This window comes from Mustela lutreola, chromosome 11 (genome assembly GCF_030435805.1).
Source record: "Mustela lutreola isolate mMusLut2 chromosome 11, mMusLut2.pri, whole genome shotgun sequence".
NCBI lineage: Eukaryota > Metazoa > Chordata > Mammalia > Carnivora > Mustelidae > Mustela > Mustela lutreola.
The window spans coordinates 20,222,208-20,238,017 of NC_081300.1; the positions used below are offsets into that span (position 1 = coordinate 20,222,208).

Consider the following 15,810-nt stretch of genomic DNA (forward strand, 5'->3'; position numbering starts at 1 on the left):
ATTAATAAAAGAAAGACTAAGAACCATATGATACTCTCAATAGATGCTGAAAAAGCATTTGACAAAGTACAGCATCCCTTCCTGATTAAAACTCTTCAAAGTGTAGGGATAGAGGGCACATACCTCAATATTATCAAAGCCATCTATGAAAAACCCACCACAATTATCATTCTCAATGGAGAAAAACTGAAAGCTTTTCTGCTAAGGTCAGGAACACGGCAAGGATGTCTGTTATCACCACTGCTGTTCAACATAGTACTAGAAGTACTAGCCTCAGCAATCAGACAACAAAAAGAAATTAAAGGCATCCAAATTGGCAAAGAAGAAGTCAAACTATCACTCTTTGCAGATGATATGATACTATATGTGGAAAACCCAAAAGACTCTACTCCAAAACTGCTAGAACTTATACAGGAATTCAGTAAATTGTCAGGATATAAAGTCAATGCACAGAAATCAGTTGCATTTCTCTACACCAACAACAAGACAGAAGAAAGAGAAATTGAGGAGTCAGTCCCATTTACAATTGCACCCAAAACCATAAGATACCTAGGAATAAACCTAACCAAAGAAGCAAAGAATCTATACTCAGAAAACTATAAAGTATTCATGAAAGAAATTGAGGAAGACACAAAGAAATGGAAAAATGTTCCATGCTCATGGATTGGAAGAATAAATATTGTGAAAATGTCTATTCTACCTATAGCAATCTACACATTTAATGCAATCCCTATCAAAATCCCATCCATTTTTTTCTCAAAGAAATGGAACAAATAATCCTAAAATTTATATGGAACCAGAAAAGACCTCAAATAGCGAAAGGAATGTTGAAAAAGAAAGCCAAAGTTGGTTTCCGGACTTCAAGGTCTATTAGAAAGTTGTCATCATCAAGACAGTATGGTACTGGCACAAAAATAGACATATAGATCAATGGAAAAGAATAGAGAACCCAGAAATAGACCCTCAACTCTGTGGTCAACTAATCTTCAACAAAGCAGGAAGGAATGTCCAATGGAAAAAAGACATCCTCTTCAACAAATGGTGCTGGAAAAATTGGACAGCCACATGCAGAAAAATGAAATTGGACTATTTCCTTACACCACACACGAAAATGGACTCAAAATCGATGAAGGACTTCAATATGAGAAAGGAATCCATCAAAATCCTTGAGGAGAACGCAGGCAGCAACCTCTTTGACCTCAACCGCATCAACTTCTTCCTAGGAACATTGCCAAAGGCAACAGATGCAAAGGCAAAAATGAACTATTGGGATTTCATCAAAAGGATTTCCTTTTGCACAGCAAAGGAAACAGTTAACAAAACCAAAAGACAACTGACAGAATGGGAGAAGATATTTGCAAACGACATATCAGATAAAGGGCTAGTATCCAAAATCTATAAAGAACTTATCAAACTCAACACCCAAAGAACAAATAATCCAATCAAGAAATGGGCAGAGGACATGAACAGACATTTCTGCAAAGAAGACATCCAGATGACCAACAGACACATGAAAAAGTGCTCCATATCATTTCGCATCAGGGAAATACAAATCAAAACCACAATGAGATACCACCTCACAACAGTCAGAATGGCTAAAATGAACAAGTCAAGAAATTACAGATGCTAGCAAGGATGTGGAGAAAGGGGAACCCTCCTACACTGTTGGTGGGAATGCAAGCCGGTGCAACCACTCTGGAAAACAGTGTGGAGGTTCCTCAAAAAACTGAAAATAGAGCTACCCTATGACCCAGCGATTGCACTACTGGGTATATATCCTAAAGATACAAACGTGGTGCTCTGAAGCAGCATGTGCACCCAAATGTTTATAGCAGCAATGTCCACAATAGCTAAACTATGGACAGAACCTAGATGTCCATCAACAGATGAATGGATAAAGATGTGGTATATATACACAATGGAATACTATGCAGCCATCAAAAGAAAGGAAATCTTGCCATTTGTGACAATGTGGATGGAACTAGAGGGTATTATGGTTAGCGAAATAAGTCAATCGAAGAAAGACCACTATCATATGATCTTCATGATATGAGGAAGTGGAGATGCAATGTGGGGGGCTTGGGGGGTAGGAAAAGAAAAAATGAAAGAAGATGGGATTGGGAGGAGACAAGCCATAAAAAACTCAATCTCAAAAAAACAGACTGAGGGTTGCTGAGGGGAGGGGGGATGGGAGAGGGTGGTGGGAATATGGACATTGGGGAGGGTATGTGCTATGATAGGTGCTATGAAATGTGTAAACCTGGCGATTCACAGACCTGTACCAAAAAAAAAAAAAAAAAAAAAGAATTGAAGGAGAGATAAAGAGTTTTCTAGACAAACAAAAGCTTAGGGAGTTCATCATTACTAAATAATCCTTGCAAGAATTGTTAAAGGGACTGCTTTAAGCTGAAAAGAATTGGCACTAATTAGTAACAAGAAAACATGTGGCACAACACAAGAGCAAAATGGGGTCACCTTGCAAGCAGGTAAGAATTCAAATGAAATATTTATAAATTGCTAAAGGCCAAGTGTGAGCTAGTATAAGAATACAGAAAGAGTGGGAGCCAGATACAGAAGGTGACCTTTGAGCCAGTAACAGGATCTTCTCCATGGATTGACACTGGGTGCTCATAGGAAAGATTGAGGACAGTGCCAGAGATCAGAGAAATTGCCTTGATGACGTATGCTTGGAGAAGAGGAAGAAAACTGCACTCTAGAAAAGGTGTTTGCTAAGGACTCTGCTATCCATTAGTAAAGAGGGATTCAGCAAAGTATAGTTGAAAACAGCTTTAGTACTCAAAGGAAGGTGCCAAACCACATAACCCCACTGGTAATAGTAGGGAAGCCATTCTGTAGGGTTTAATCACCAACCTGGGGTTTAAAGGATGGTAAGAAGTAATTCGGGTGAAGAAAGAAGAGCGCTCCAGGCAGAGCCAACAGCCTATGAAGAGACGAGTTCATTAGGAGCAGGTTGGGAAGAAACAAGAAGGTAGATGTCATATGGGCAACTAGATTTTAGTCTAAAGGCTATTTGAAACCATAGGATTCATTTTTTTGTGAGTAACAAAATAGAGTCTGTATTTTTGAAAGCTCCTCTAGCTGAAGCAGGGAGAGCAAGTTGAAAGGCAAGAAGAGAGATGGAGAACCCAGACTGGAAATTGAGACGAAAAAACAATTTTGAGAAATAGTAAAGAGATAAAATCAATGTTGGGTCAACCCAACATCTAAAATTTCAGCTAACAGGATTTTTAAAGTATAGCTTTTGTGATTACCTACATTACACTAATAGCTGAAAATACCCACTGGTACATCTAAGCAGCTTATTGAGGGTTCTAGGCTTGTATAAACATGAAATCAGTATATATATTTACAAAAGCCTGTTCTTGTTTTCTGTCAGAGGTGAGTCAGTACCTGGATCCCACCTTTCTTTGGAAGCATCTTTCTTCACTTGAATTTTAGGCTGGTAGACGTCCCTGTGCTGTCAATTCTCTGGTGGGTTAAAAACTGTTGTGACGTTGTAGATTATCCAGCTTCCTCAAGTTAGGGTAAAAGAGATGCCCTTTTCAGCTTCCTACATCTTAGGACACTGGTGTTTTAGTTAACTTCCTTAACTACTCTGAATCATAATTTTCTCCTTTATGAAATAAAGACACCAGCACTTCGCCTGTTGAATTGTCCTTAGAATTTTCTGAAATGTAAAGCACCTGTTCTGTAATAGGTGCTTATTAAATGTCTTTCTACCCTCAAATTACCCACCAGTGTTTATTAGGGACCCATTAACTCTCTGTCTCATAAGTCATGTTTCTTCTACACACTTCAATGACTCATTAGCGATTTTAATGTCCCTTTCATAGAACTTGTTTCAAAACCGGTTTTCAATCTTCCCAAGATTAAAATGGTTGCTGGAGGTGACGGAGATCACAAGATTGTAACCAGTGCACCTGATTAAAATCAGTCTCACATAATATGGGAATCCTGGGATTTCTTTTGCCTTTCATTCACTTCATTGGTTCATTTATCTCTCATTGGATATTAGGCACTAATAAGAACTGGGCTAGATATTACTCCAGCCTGGTCTTCATGGTACTCTTCACGAGGGCATGACAAGGGGGGGGGGGGGGAGATTCAGGGCAATGGCAAATCATGTATAGAAGCAGTCCCCATTTCAGAATGAAATGATAAATTAAGTTTCCACTCTGCCTCAAAGAATGAAAAGTCAGGACCGTGGAAAAGGTACTCAATGAAGCAGGGATACTGTTAACTTTCTGGCCCTCACAAACCCGGTTCCTCTGCCATCTGCTCCCAGATTCCCGTCACCACATGGATGCATGAACAGCCTAAACCACTCCACTCAAGATTATCTTTCCAGGGTGCCTGGGTGGCTCAGTGGGTTAAGCCTCTGCCCTAGGCTCAGGTCATGGTCTCAGGGTCCTGGGATCAAGCCCCACATCGGGCTCTCTGCTCAGCAGGAAGCCTCCTTCCCCCTCTCTCTCTGCCTACATGTGATCTCTCTCTCTCTCTCTCTCTCTCTCTGTCTAATTAATTAATTTTTTTTAAAGATTTTATTTATTTATTTGACAGAGAGAAATCACAAGTAGATGGAGAGGCAGACAGAGAGAGAGAGAGGGAAGCAGGCTCCCTGCTGAGCAGAGAGCCCAATGCGGGACTCCATCCCAGGACCCTGAGATCATGACCGGAGCCGGAGGCAGCGGCTTAACCCACTGAGCCACCCAGGTGCCCAATTAATTAATTTTTTTTTAAAAAATGCCCATCTTTCCTCATCACTGCCCCAGGCAGAGGTCTCTGCCCAACATGCTCCTGTGGTGTCATTTACAAAATTCATAAAACTATTTTCAAAAGTGAAGAAAGTATGTTAGATAGGTGATCTGTATTTGCTGAAAAAGATAATCCAGTTTTCTTTAGTAAGAATATAACAGAAGATGTGGAAAATACAGGAAGGTATAATCAACCCCTCGAAACTGCCTGATATGTCACTATTTGAGAGAACCATCTTTTAGTATATTCCTGTCTTTTTTTAATTTTAAAAGGACACTGTGTATTTTATAATCTACTTCTTTACTACATTTTCAAGATGTTTGGAAATATCATGACCATATTACATTTCATTATGTAATCCCTCTGCTTTTGCATATTTTTTCCAATATTTTGCATTTGTAAGCAAAATACAAAAATTATCTGTACCATAAAGCACTTATTTTTCTGTATTTCAGATTTCTTTAGCATAGATTCCAATAATGAGACTTACTCTGACAAAGGGTATAACATTTTAAAGTTTTCAACACACATTGTCAGATTTTTTTCCCCTCAGTACATTTGGACTGATAAATAGTGCCATGTGCCATCCACGTAGTATAAGACTGTCTATGTCATTTCATGCACATCACCATGTATTTGATTCCCAAAACCCTTTTAAAAAAAATATTTGTTATTTTTTTAATTATTCATGTTGAAGTGTTTTTTTTTAATTCCTGAATTATTATTTTGCTTGTTCATACTATTTGTTAACATCATTTGTATAGATAATTGAAGAGAATTGAGTGATTTTTTGAAAGTGTAATTATCTTTAAGCCTACATATGTCTCTCTTCAGGGGACAGAGTATACGTCTGCTTACTCCCAAGGTTATGACTATTCTATCCCTCAAATACCAAGGATTTGCAGCTATAGGAGGACAAGTCTTGTTCCTTGGAGGAATTTTCTTGGTATCTCAAAGAAAATGAGGACAGCAAAAGATGAAACTTTCCTGCAAGGCCTAGGGGGCTCCGGCTCCCAGCAGCGCAGAGCTGAGCCCCAGGACTCTTATTGTTCAAATGGGTGAACTATACAAAAACCTATTCCTCAAAATTAAAATCAGAGTTAGAAGGGCCTTCCTTGTTTCTCTTAAAGTGACTGAATCCTAGCAAAAGGCCGAATTGATGAAAATAGATCTTGAAAAGTGTGTTAAGAGTTGTTGTTTTTCTCTGGGATGAAATCTGAGCATCTTGAAAAGGATCCCTTGGCCACATGGAGCTGTTTCAGAACATCTGAATGTCAGCCAGCCTCGGCAATGGCCCAGGAAGTGACTGTTCTTATCTTTACTTGAAACTGTTTTCCACATCCATTTTCTAGAAGTAGACCTTTAATACTGGCTTTGAGAAAAAAATTCATGATAGGTGCTGAGCAACCTTTTGTCCTGATGTAGACGAAATCGCAGTGACTCTAACAATGACAGTTCCAAATAAACGGTCTGATATCTTCAGCTTCACTGCAAGTGGCCCCATATTTTATACTACAGAGGGAACAGAAATGCTGTTCAAAACAGAATCCTAGATTGCCAAGTTCTAATGGCACTCTATCTCTTCTTAGTCCAATGACTGAAATTTTTTTAAAAGATTTTATTTGTTTGTTTGTTTGTTTGTTTTAGAGAGAGAGAGAGAGAGCACAAGCAGGGGGAGGGACAGAGACAGGGGAAGAAGCAGACCCCAGCTGAGCAGAGAGCCGGACGCAGGACGATCCCAGGACCCCGAGATCATGACCGGAACCGAAGGCTGACATTTAACTGACTGAGCTAACCAGGCACCCAGAAGTCATCTTAAATTAATAAATGGAAGGAGTTTCAATTTGTGGGCCAAGATTAAGAGGGGTAGAAGCCAATCCAAATCTCAAAGGGAAATAAAAGAGGAACACTCCAAGAAAATCAAAGCCTGTTGCCAGTAGCACTAACCCAAATGAGAAAACAAGAACACTATGCCAAATCAGCTAAGGAAAAAAGAGATAAGGCAGCATCCTGGAGAACTGAAGCTAAAAAAAAAAAGATCAGAGTCCACCAGGTGTGGTCTTGAAGTCAAGTAGAGAGGGTTTGACCACAGTTTATAATGTTTGGTATATAGATAGCATTTATCTGGGAAACAGTGCTTTATCTGTCTGAAAGCAGTTGTATTCAGAAATGCTGCCTGGCAGGTAGCTAAAATCATAGGAGGTATTGTCTGTGATGTATCCATAAAAAGGTTTCAAATTCCTGTAATATGTTAGGGAAGGGAAAATGTACTGCAAAGTTTCAATGAAGTGCGAGCTGAGATCTGGAAATGACAAGGAAATAAATGTAGAGAGCAAGTTGTATAAAGTCTCAGTAGGTAAAGAGTGGAAAAACATTTCAGAAAGGCTCTCAAGCCCGGAACCAGACCTGCCCTGTGGAGAAGGAATTGCTGGGAGTTGTGAATGAGAGCACAGGCCACTGGGAAGAGGCGAGTCTCAGCCAAGCAGTCCCTGGCATCTCCGGGCAAGACTGGCAAATCAGTCCTAGAGCTGCCAGACCAGAAAGGCAGTCCTCCCAGCAGGTGTCCGGAGCAAGTGATCAGGACAGCAGGCTGAAAAGTCAACCAGCAGCCAGAGCTTGTAGCACACACGGCCAAGGGTAACAAGGTCAAAGCCAGGGGGTCTGTGGTTCAGAGAGGAGACGCCCATCACTAGAGGTGCAGACAAAGCAAAAGCAAAAACAAAAACAGGCAGAGATTCCCGGCCCAGTAAGAGGATTGTGGGAAACACAGGATGTGAGAATAAGAGATCAGAATCGAGGCCGGTGAGCACGTTGAACCCACAGCCAGGTCTGCAGTAGGGAATTGGAGGAGGAATCTCCTACACTTTTGCCAGCAAACCTGCCTTAGTGTTCTGCTGCAGAGACAGCTCTAACTCCAGACTCTTGCAGAAACCAAAGGTCCACAGTGGGCCATCATACCCCTCTCAGGGCTGCAGCAAAGATGGTTTGGGACCTACGACTTGGACATCTTTCCTAAACGTCTTCTCCAGAATTACTGCATCTTAAGCAGTAGATAATGTTTCCTCCTCCCCTCAGGAGACATTTGGTAACGTCTGAAGACATTTTTGGTCGTCCCACAGGGGCGGGTGGTACTGGCATCTAGCTGGAAGCAGGCAGAGCTGCTTCTAAACATGTTCGCATCACACGGAACAAGAATATGACCCAAACTGTCCTAGTGTTGAGATTATAAAAATCTCCTATCGATTATCTCCACCTTCACTCCAGTTACTTAGTATTTTCCATGACCCTATGGCATTTATTAACTACAGGAAATTATCTCGTTTATGCATTTGCATGTTTATTGCCTATTTCTATTATAAGGTAAACTCTGATGGCTAAAACCTTGTTCTTATTTACAGCTATATTTCTAGAACCTGACATGCAATAGGTACTGAATAAAAATTTGTTGAAGGAATAAACTGAAATGAACAAACAATAGAATCAATGTACGAAAAATGGCAAAACTACAAACCAGAAAAACTTCACTCCAAACCCTGTTATTATGAAGTAGGTTCAGAAGAGTTCCTAATTGAGTTCAAAGGCATGCTAGCAGCTAGTATTTTGCACCTGTATGTATTAAATCCTCTACCAGGGAATAAACCCCTTGAGGTCAGAGTCCATATCTTCCTCCCCTCAAGCACAGAGCTGAGCCCAGCTATGGTGGAAAGAGCGCAGACCTCAGCAGAAGCGCCTGTGAATCATCACTCATGCGCGGTTTGAGACATCAGTAGAAGCACCAGATCTGGTCCCTTAGGTCACAGGAAGAAGATGCATTCAGTGGGCAATTAATGTAGAATCAGCATGTTTTCTGCTCTTCCCAGATTGCACCTGAGTTCACTTCTCACTCTTCCCAAAGAGTTGTGCCACACAGCTTGGATAGGGAATGTTTTGTCATTTGACCTACACCATTGATTTACCTGTATAAAAGCTGGCGAGTGGGATTCAATCTTGTAAATGACTGGTGACTTATAACTGAATAAAAGTGATGTTCCTCCTGTTTGCATAAGAGCCCCTTGTCTGTGTCCCTTGATGCACCCTTCCCTTTAGATGGCTCTAGGAATGTGAAGATGATAAACCAATATGACCATTTCCAAATAGTTTAAACAGAGAGGAAACTTCCAAATAATGTTCATTAAATGTAGTAATGCTGAGAAGAAAAACAAATAGAGGTGTTGAACATAGAATATTCTCTGGTTGTGGATATTTCTCAGAATAGGAGAGGTACTGGGGCGTATGGTGGATTACCCTCGGACCATTGGGTAAAAATCACATAATGGGAAACACAAGAATAAGCTGAATGAAATAAAATCCTTTATAATCTTTGCTTGGTATACAGTAGTTTATTAGTAATTACCGTAGTTTCCCCCAGTTTCTGCCACCACCCAATGATCAACAGAGACCTGAGGTCAGTGGTACTCTAAGAACACATGAACTCCAAATTTATGGAAACTGTGAGCATTCAGAAAATAATCAAGTGTACTATTAAAAAGTAGAAAGTACATCTTGCAGGGAAAAAAAAAAAAGATGAAAAGAATTAGAATGATTCAACCCAAATAAAAATGGGCTAAAATGTTTTAATACTAACATTTAAGAGTTAAACCAAATATAATTATTTGAAATTTAAAATAAATATCTATTGGGATCTACTAAAATGCTAGAGGGATGGAATAATAAGTGACACAGAGAGTTTATTTTCATGGTTCTTGTGTAGCACAAGCCAGCTACCATTTATCTCTTTACTCAATGTGTATATCTTATGGAACAATTATGTTGCAGCCCAAGATAATGTTAACATTCTTTATCAAATAAGCTGTAGATGTATCGATTTACAAGTGCGACTAAACTTTGGATCATTTATCACTCTGATAACTAGCAAACCTGTTACAGAATCACAAAATGTAACTCTAAGTCAGAAACTGAATGGTCTATCAGTGATGTTTTAAATATCTCATCCAAAGATTTAAAGAGCTCATAAAACATCAAGAAGCGGGGGAAAGGCCAATATACATTATTAAGAATCTCAATTAATGGGGCGCTTGGGTGGCTCAGTGGGTTACAGCCTCCGCCTTTGGCTCAGGTCATGATCCCAGGGTCCTGGGATTGAGTCGGGCACTCTGCTCAGCAGGAGCCTGCTTCCCATCCTCTCTCTGCCCGCCTCTCTGCCTACTTGTGATCTCTGTCAAATAAATAAATAAAATCTTAAAAAAAAAAAAATCTCAATGTATTTACTAGAGTGTCATTACTTCTAAGCACCTATAATGACAATAACAGCTAGTAAGAATTAACAATGAGTATTCACTTTGGTCCAATTTTTTTTTTACTTTTAATTTTTTATTTTTTATTTTTTATAAACATATATTTTTATGCCCAGGGGTACAGGTCTGTGAATCACCAGGTTTACACACTTCACAGCACTCACCAAAGCACATACCCTCCCCAATGTCCATAATCCCACCCCCTTCTCCCAAACCGCCTCCCCCCAGCAACCCTCAGTTTGTTTTGTGAGATTAAGAGTCACTTATGGTTAGATTTTATTTATTCATTTGAGAAAGAGTAAGAGAGAGAGCATGAGTGTCGGGAGAGAGACAGAGGGAGAGGGAGAAGCAGACTCCCCTAAGCAGGGAGCCTAACATGGGGCTCAATCCCAGTACCCTGAGATCATAAGTTGAGCTGAAGGCAGATGCTTAACTTACTGAGCCACCCAGATTCCCCCACTGTGGTCCAATTTTAAGAAATTTTAAATAATTTACTTTGTCTAGAAGTTATAATATGTTTTTCTTGAAAATATTTTTTATATAATATAGTAAATAAAACATTCCCCTATTGATCATATATATAATTGACTAAGTAAGGTTTTTTTGCACATAACTAAGTTTACAATTCTTTTTTTTTTGCATGCCTTGAACATGATACTGATATTTAATTTTTTAAATTAAAATATGTATCACACTAACTAATGTCATTCCTATACTATGATCTTTGAACCGGTGATTCTCAAACCTGCCCCGATGTCACAAACACCTGTTAAGTTTTTTAAGTAATAGATTACTAGTTGCAATCTAATGATCCTGATTAAGATCAGCAATTATAATTGGGGTATCAGCAATTATAATGTAAACCTGCTACAATTATTAAGAATTCAATAGTATGGGACGCCTGGGTGGCTCAGTTGGTTAAGCAGCTGCCTTCGGCTCAGGTCATGATCCCAGCATCCTGGGATCGAGTCCCACATCAGGCTCCTTGCTCAGCAGGGAGCCTGCTTCTCCCTCTGCCTCTGCCTGCCATTCTGTCTGTCTGTGCTCGCTCTCTCCTCCTCTCTCTCTCTGATAAATAAATAAAATCTTTAAAAAAAAAAAAAAAAGAATTCAATAGTAACAGGGTGTAAATTAATGAATTTACTACTTATTTGCATTGTTACAATTTCTTCCGTATCTTCCAAACTTTAGTACATAGTTGGGACTTAAGATATGTATTTGATTACAAATAAATTTTTGCAAAAAAAATTTTTTAATAGAGATTCAAATGTACTTTCACTAATATTAACGCAAAAAATTTTTTTGCATTAAATAATTTTTGTAAAAGATTTTTGCAAAAAAAAATTTTTAATAGAGATTCAAATGCACTTTCACTAAGATTAATGCAAACTAAATATGGTGGCTTACAGGGTAATTATAATCTAAAGAGAAACTGCAGAAACATAAACTTCACCATAACAAAAATTTCTAAATTCTAACATTTTCTCTACATGTTTGTTTAAATCTTCACATATAAAATTTATGCATGTAACTTGTGTATTAAAAATGCTATGTTCTGAATAGAAACCAATATATATTAAAATCTAAATGACTAATTTTACTCTGAAGTTTTATATAAAATTTCTTAAAAGATTTTCTCAATAAATTGGGTTACCTTGTCCATAGAAATTATATTATTTTGAAATATAGAAACAAAAGCAGATCTGTATGGCATAAATGTTCAGATCTTTAAAAATAAAATCAGTATTAAGACTTCTGAAACTCCATGCTTGCTTTGGCAGCACATGTACTAAAATTGGAATGATACAGAGAAGATTAGCATGGCCCTATACAAGGATGACATGCAAATTCGTGAAATGTTCCATATTAAAAAAAAAAAAAAAAGACTTTTGGAACTCCTAAAGTATTGATTTAGTGAAAGTTCAGATAATTATTCCATTGCACACTAAGTTATTGTTATTCAACAGGCACCAGGGTAGCTGCCACAAGTATAATGGAGTGATGGCGGTAGGTATAGATTCAGCAGATATTGGAGAAGAGGCAGCTACTATTTGGGAGAAAAGCCAGTGAGGAGAATGGTTGTAGGCTGTTGTAGTGATCATAACGAAAGCATAACTTGTCACAGAAGAGAACATTTTGACAAATGATGGTAACTCTAGTAAAGTGAAAATGGTGGCATTTGTACTTTAGGTGACTAGTGAAGATTACAGATGGTTGAAGGAGAGCAATGAACACTGTTAGTCTAAACTAAGTGGCAGTTACAGTAGTTGTAGGGGAAGTAGAAGGATGGTAGTTGTAGATTCAGCTGAAGTAAGTCATGCTGTGGGTTCAGTCAAAGAGACGGTAGATGTAGTAACTGTTTTGGTTGTCCACTAAGATTAAGCTATAATGGCATTTGTTGTTACTGAAGTTGCAACAGTTGTAGATTCTGTTAAAGTGGCATCAGCTGGGGTTTCACTTGAAGTGGTGGTTGTAGCTTTTGTGATTATATGTTCAGTTGAAGTGATAGTGGTAGCTGTTGTACCTGTGGGTTTCCTTTAAGAGGTGATTGATGTTGTGTTTGTAAGTCTGGTTGTAGTGGTGGTGATGGTTGTCAGTCATGTTGAGGTGTTGGTGACATGTGTTGAGGCTGTAGATCCTGTTGCTGTGGTGGTGGCACCTGTTGAGGCTGTAGATCCTGTTGTAGCAACGGTGGCACCTGCCAAGGTTGTAGATTCTGCTGTAGTGACTGTGAGGTCTGTCAAGGTTGTAGGTCCTGTTGTAGTGGTGGTGGGGGCTGTGGAGGTTGTAGGTTCAGTGGACATTGCAGTGGTTGTAGATTCCGTGGAAATGGTTATAGTTGTAGGTTCAGTTGAAGTGGTGGTCACTGCAGATTTGGTAGTAGTAGATGTCATTGTGGGAATGTCATTGTTGGAGGGTAGCTGGCTAGTAATGGGAGAATTGTCACTTCCTCTATTGTTCACCAGACATATTATGAGTACTCCAATTGCTGTTGTTATCACAGAGGCTAAGAGACAAGCCAAAAAGACTTCCCACAGAGACCAGTTATTACAGCAATTTCTTTTTACCTAAGAAGAGTGTAAATGGCAATATCAGTAATGAAAAACAAAAATGCTTCTGACTTTTCATTTCTTTTGTGTTCTTTATACCTTAGTGCATTAACATGATTAGAATCCCTCTATATCGCTGAAGAAATTTAAGCTTAAAGTCCAAGTCTTTATCCAGGTAAAAGTAATTGCATCCTTTCTCTAACATTAGAATAAATCAATATGTATCAATATCTCATCTTCTTTTATTCCAGTTTCCAGTGATGCAAGGAGAGAGTGTTATCTTTTCGCATAAGCAGAACAGCACTCCAATGGTGAATTCTCTGTCATATACCCAGTCCTTCACTGGATATTGTCATTACCCCAAACTGTTCCACTTCCAAACTCAGTCTCTCAAGAATCCCATGCTCTCACCATCATCTCTTCTCCTTCCAACTTATTTATTCAATTATTCCTATAGCAACCTTTCTTCCATCTTATTAAAATCATTGGTCAGGGCACGTGGGTGGCTCAGCTGGTTAAACGTCTGACTCTTGGTTTAGCTCAGGTCATGATCTCAAAGTCCTGGGATCGAGCCCCACATTGGGCTGCACACTCACCAAGGAGTCCGCTTGAGGATTTTCTTCCTCTCTCTCCCTCTCTCTCTGCCCCTCCCTCTGCTCGCATTCATTGTCTCTCTTTCTCTCTCTAAAATAAATAAATACAATCTTTAATAATAATTCAAAATTATTGGCCCAGCAGATCTTGTTTCACTCACATACCTCCTTATCCACCTTTTGTTCCATAGTCCATTATTTCAATAACACTAATTCCCTAAAATCTCTTGCACTTCCCTCATCATTCCTCCATCTGGCAAATAAATGATTGTTTTCTCTGGACTTGGCTTAAGCAGCCATACTGTCAGGGAACGTCAAGTACCTGGACAAATCAGAGTCAAAATAAATGTATGATTACCATTCTTGAATAGATTTTCTGTACTGGTTCCATCATCCTATTACATTTATCTAAGATACTCTCTCGTATCGTAAATCTTTCTCAATCTTCTCTCTCTTCAAACTTGTAACCTCCACTCACCAACCCTTGCACACAAATTGACCCCCTCATTCCCATTAAATGACTTCACCTCTTTTCTACTTCATTGAAACCATCAAATGGAAAGTCTCTGAAAGCCCCACTAGGTACCAAATCTGCAAATCTAAGTATGCCTGGGCCCCACCTCTCTTCCCTCCCTGATTGACACAGAGGAGCTGTCCCATCCTCCTGCCTAAAGCAGATCTACCAATCCGTCCTTGGATCCCGCCCCTCCCCATCCTCTGCCCACCCTCAGCCCTCCATCTCCACTCTTATCAGCAACATTTTTTTTTCATTCTTCCTCTGGGACTAAATACTTCACCGCGTTCCTATTAAATGACTTCTTCCTTTTAACATTTATATACAGTCAAATCTCTTCCATCTCAAACAAAAAATTTCCTTTGATTCCAAATTCCTCTCTAGCTTCTTCCACTTCTCTTTCTCTGGAAAATGAAATTTCTGGAGACTCATCTAAATGCAACATCTCCATTGCATACCTTTCAACCCAATCCTCTCTGGCTTCTGCCTCTGCCATGCCACTGAAATACCTCTTACTAAAGTCACCGATGACATTCATTCACTCAGATCTAACTGACATATTTTAACCTGCACCATACACAAGCCCTCAGTAACATCTGCCTCTCAAGACCATCCTTCCTGTCTTGAATAGTCTCCTCCTTTGGCTTCTATGATATTCCATTCTCGTTGGTTTCCTCCTAACCTCCCCCCCACCACCAGAATCTTCCCAGTTTCTTTTATAGGCTCAATATCCATGCTCAGCTTTTATTGTTCACATTCCCAGGTCCTTGTCTCTTTTACTCTAGGTTTAGGGTCAGCAAAAGGGCCAGATAGTGCATAGTTTCATCTTTGTGAGCCATACAATTTTGGTCACCTGTCAATGGAGTCTTAAAGCAGCCATAGACATTAACCAAATGAGTGGAGCTCAGGCATTGGTAGTTCTTAAAAAAATCTAAAATGCAGCTGGGGTTAAAAAGTAGCAGACTAGATGTTATTTAAGACTTCTCAATACTAGGATTACATAAATTAGTTTGCCTCTGCCAATAAGAAGGAACATGTTCTAACTCCATCTTACTGAGTTCATCCATTCTTGTACATTGTCTCAGCAACAGTATGAACAGTTTATATTTTTATCCAGAATCAAGAAACAAGGTTCAGACTCTCTACGGCAAGATTAAGCAACAGAGGGTAGGAATTCCAGACTCAGGGAAACCCAAACAAACTTTCAAGTAGAATAAGTAATTTATAGTCAAGGTCAAATTTCTATAATAGGATTGAAGTCCTGAGGTAAAGTTAATTCAGCCAATGGATAAGGTCAGGAACCAAAGAGAGCTGGATCTAGTCTCCAAAGCTAGGGGAAGGTATCTGGAGAACAGAGTCAGGTTTCTCTGTTAAGGTCAAGTGCATCAGAGGTCAGATTAAAGAAACTTATAGAATGTGCAACATACAGATCTGGAGGCTAGAATAGCAGAAGAAAATAAGGAGATCACCAACTGAGTAAGACCCTTGAAACTCTGAATATGACACAGTCTCCCATCACACTCTAGTTTGTGTATAAACCCGACATTGCCGGCATATATGCTCCTCTGCCTCTCCCCACCTAC

General features: G+C 39.3%; 1 non-coding gene across 1 annotated transcript; it reads left to right on the top strand.

The window, feature by feature from the left end:
* The first annotated feature begins 11,839 nt into the window (after positions 1 to 11,839).
* Positions 11,840 to 11,941, top strand: LOC131811942 (U6 spliceosomal RNA). The gene has a single exon (XR_009346182.1). It is a non-coding gene; the product is annotated as a U6 spliceosomal RNA (small nuclear RNA).
* Positions 11,942 to 15,810: the final 3,869 nt, after the last annotated feature.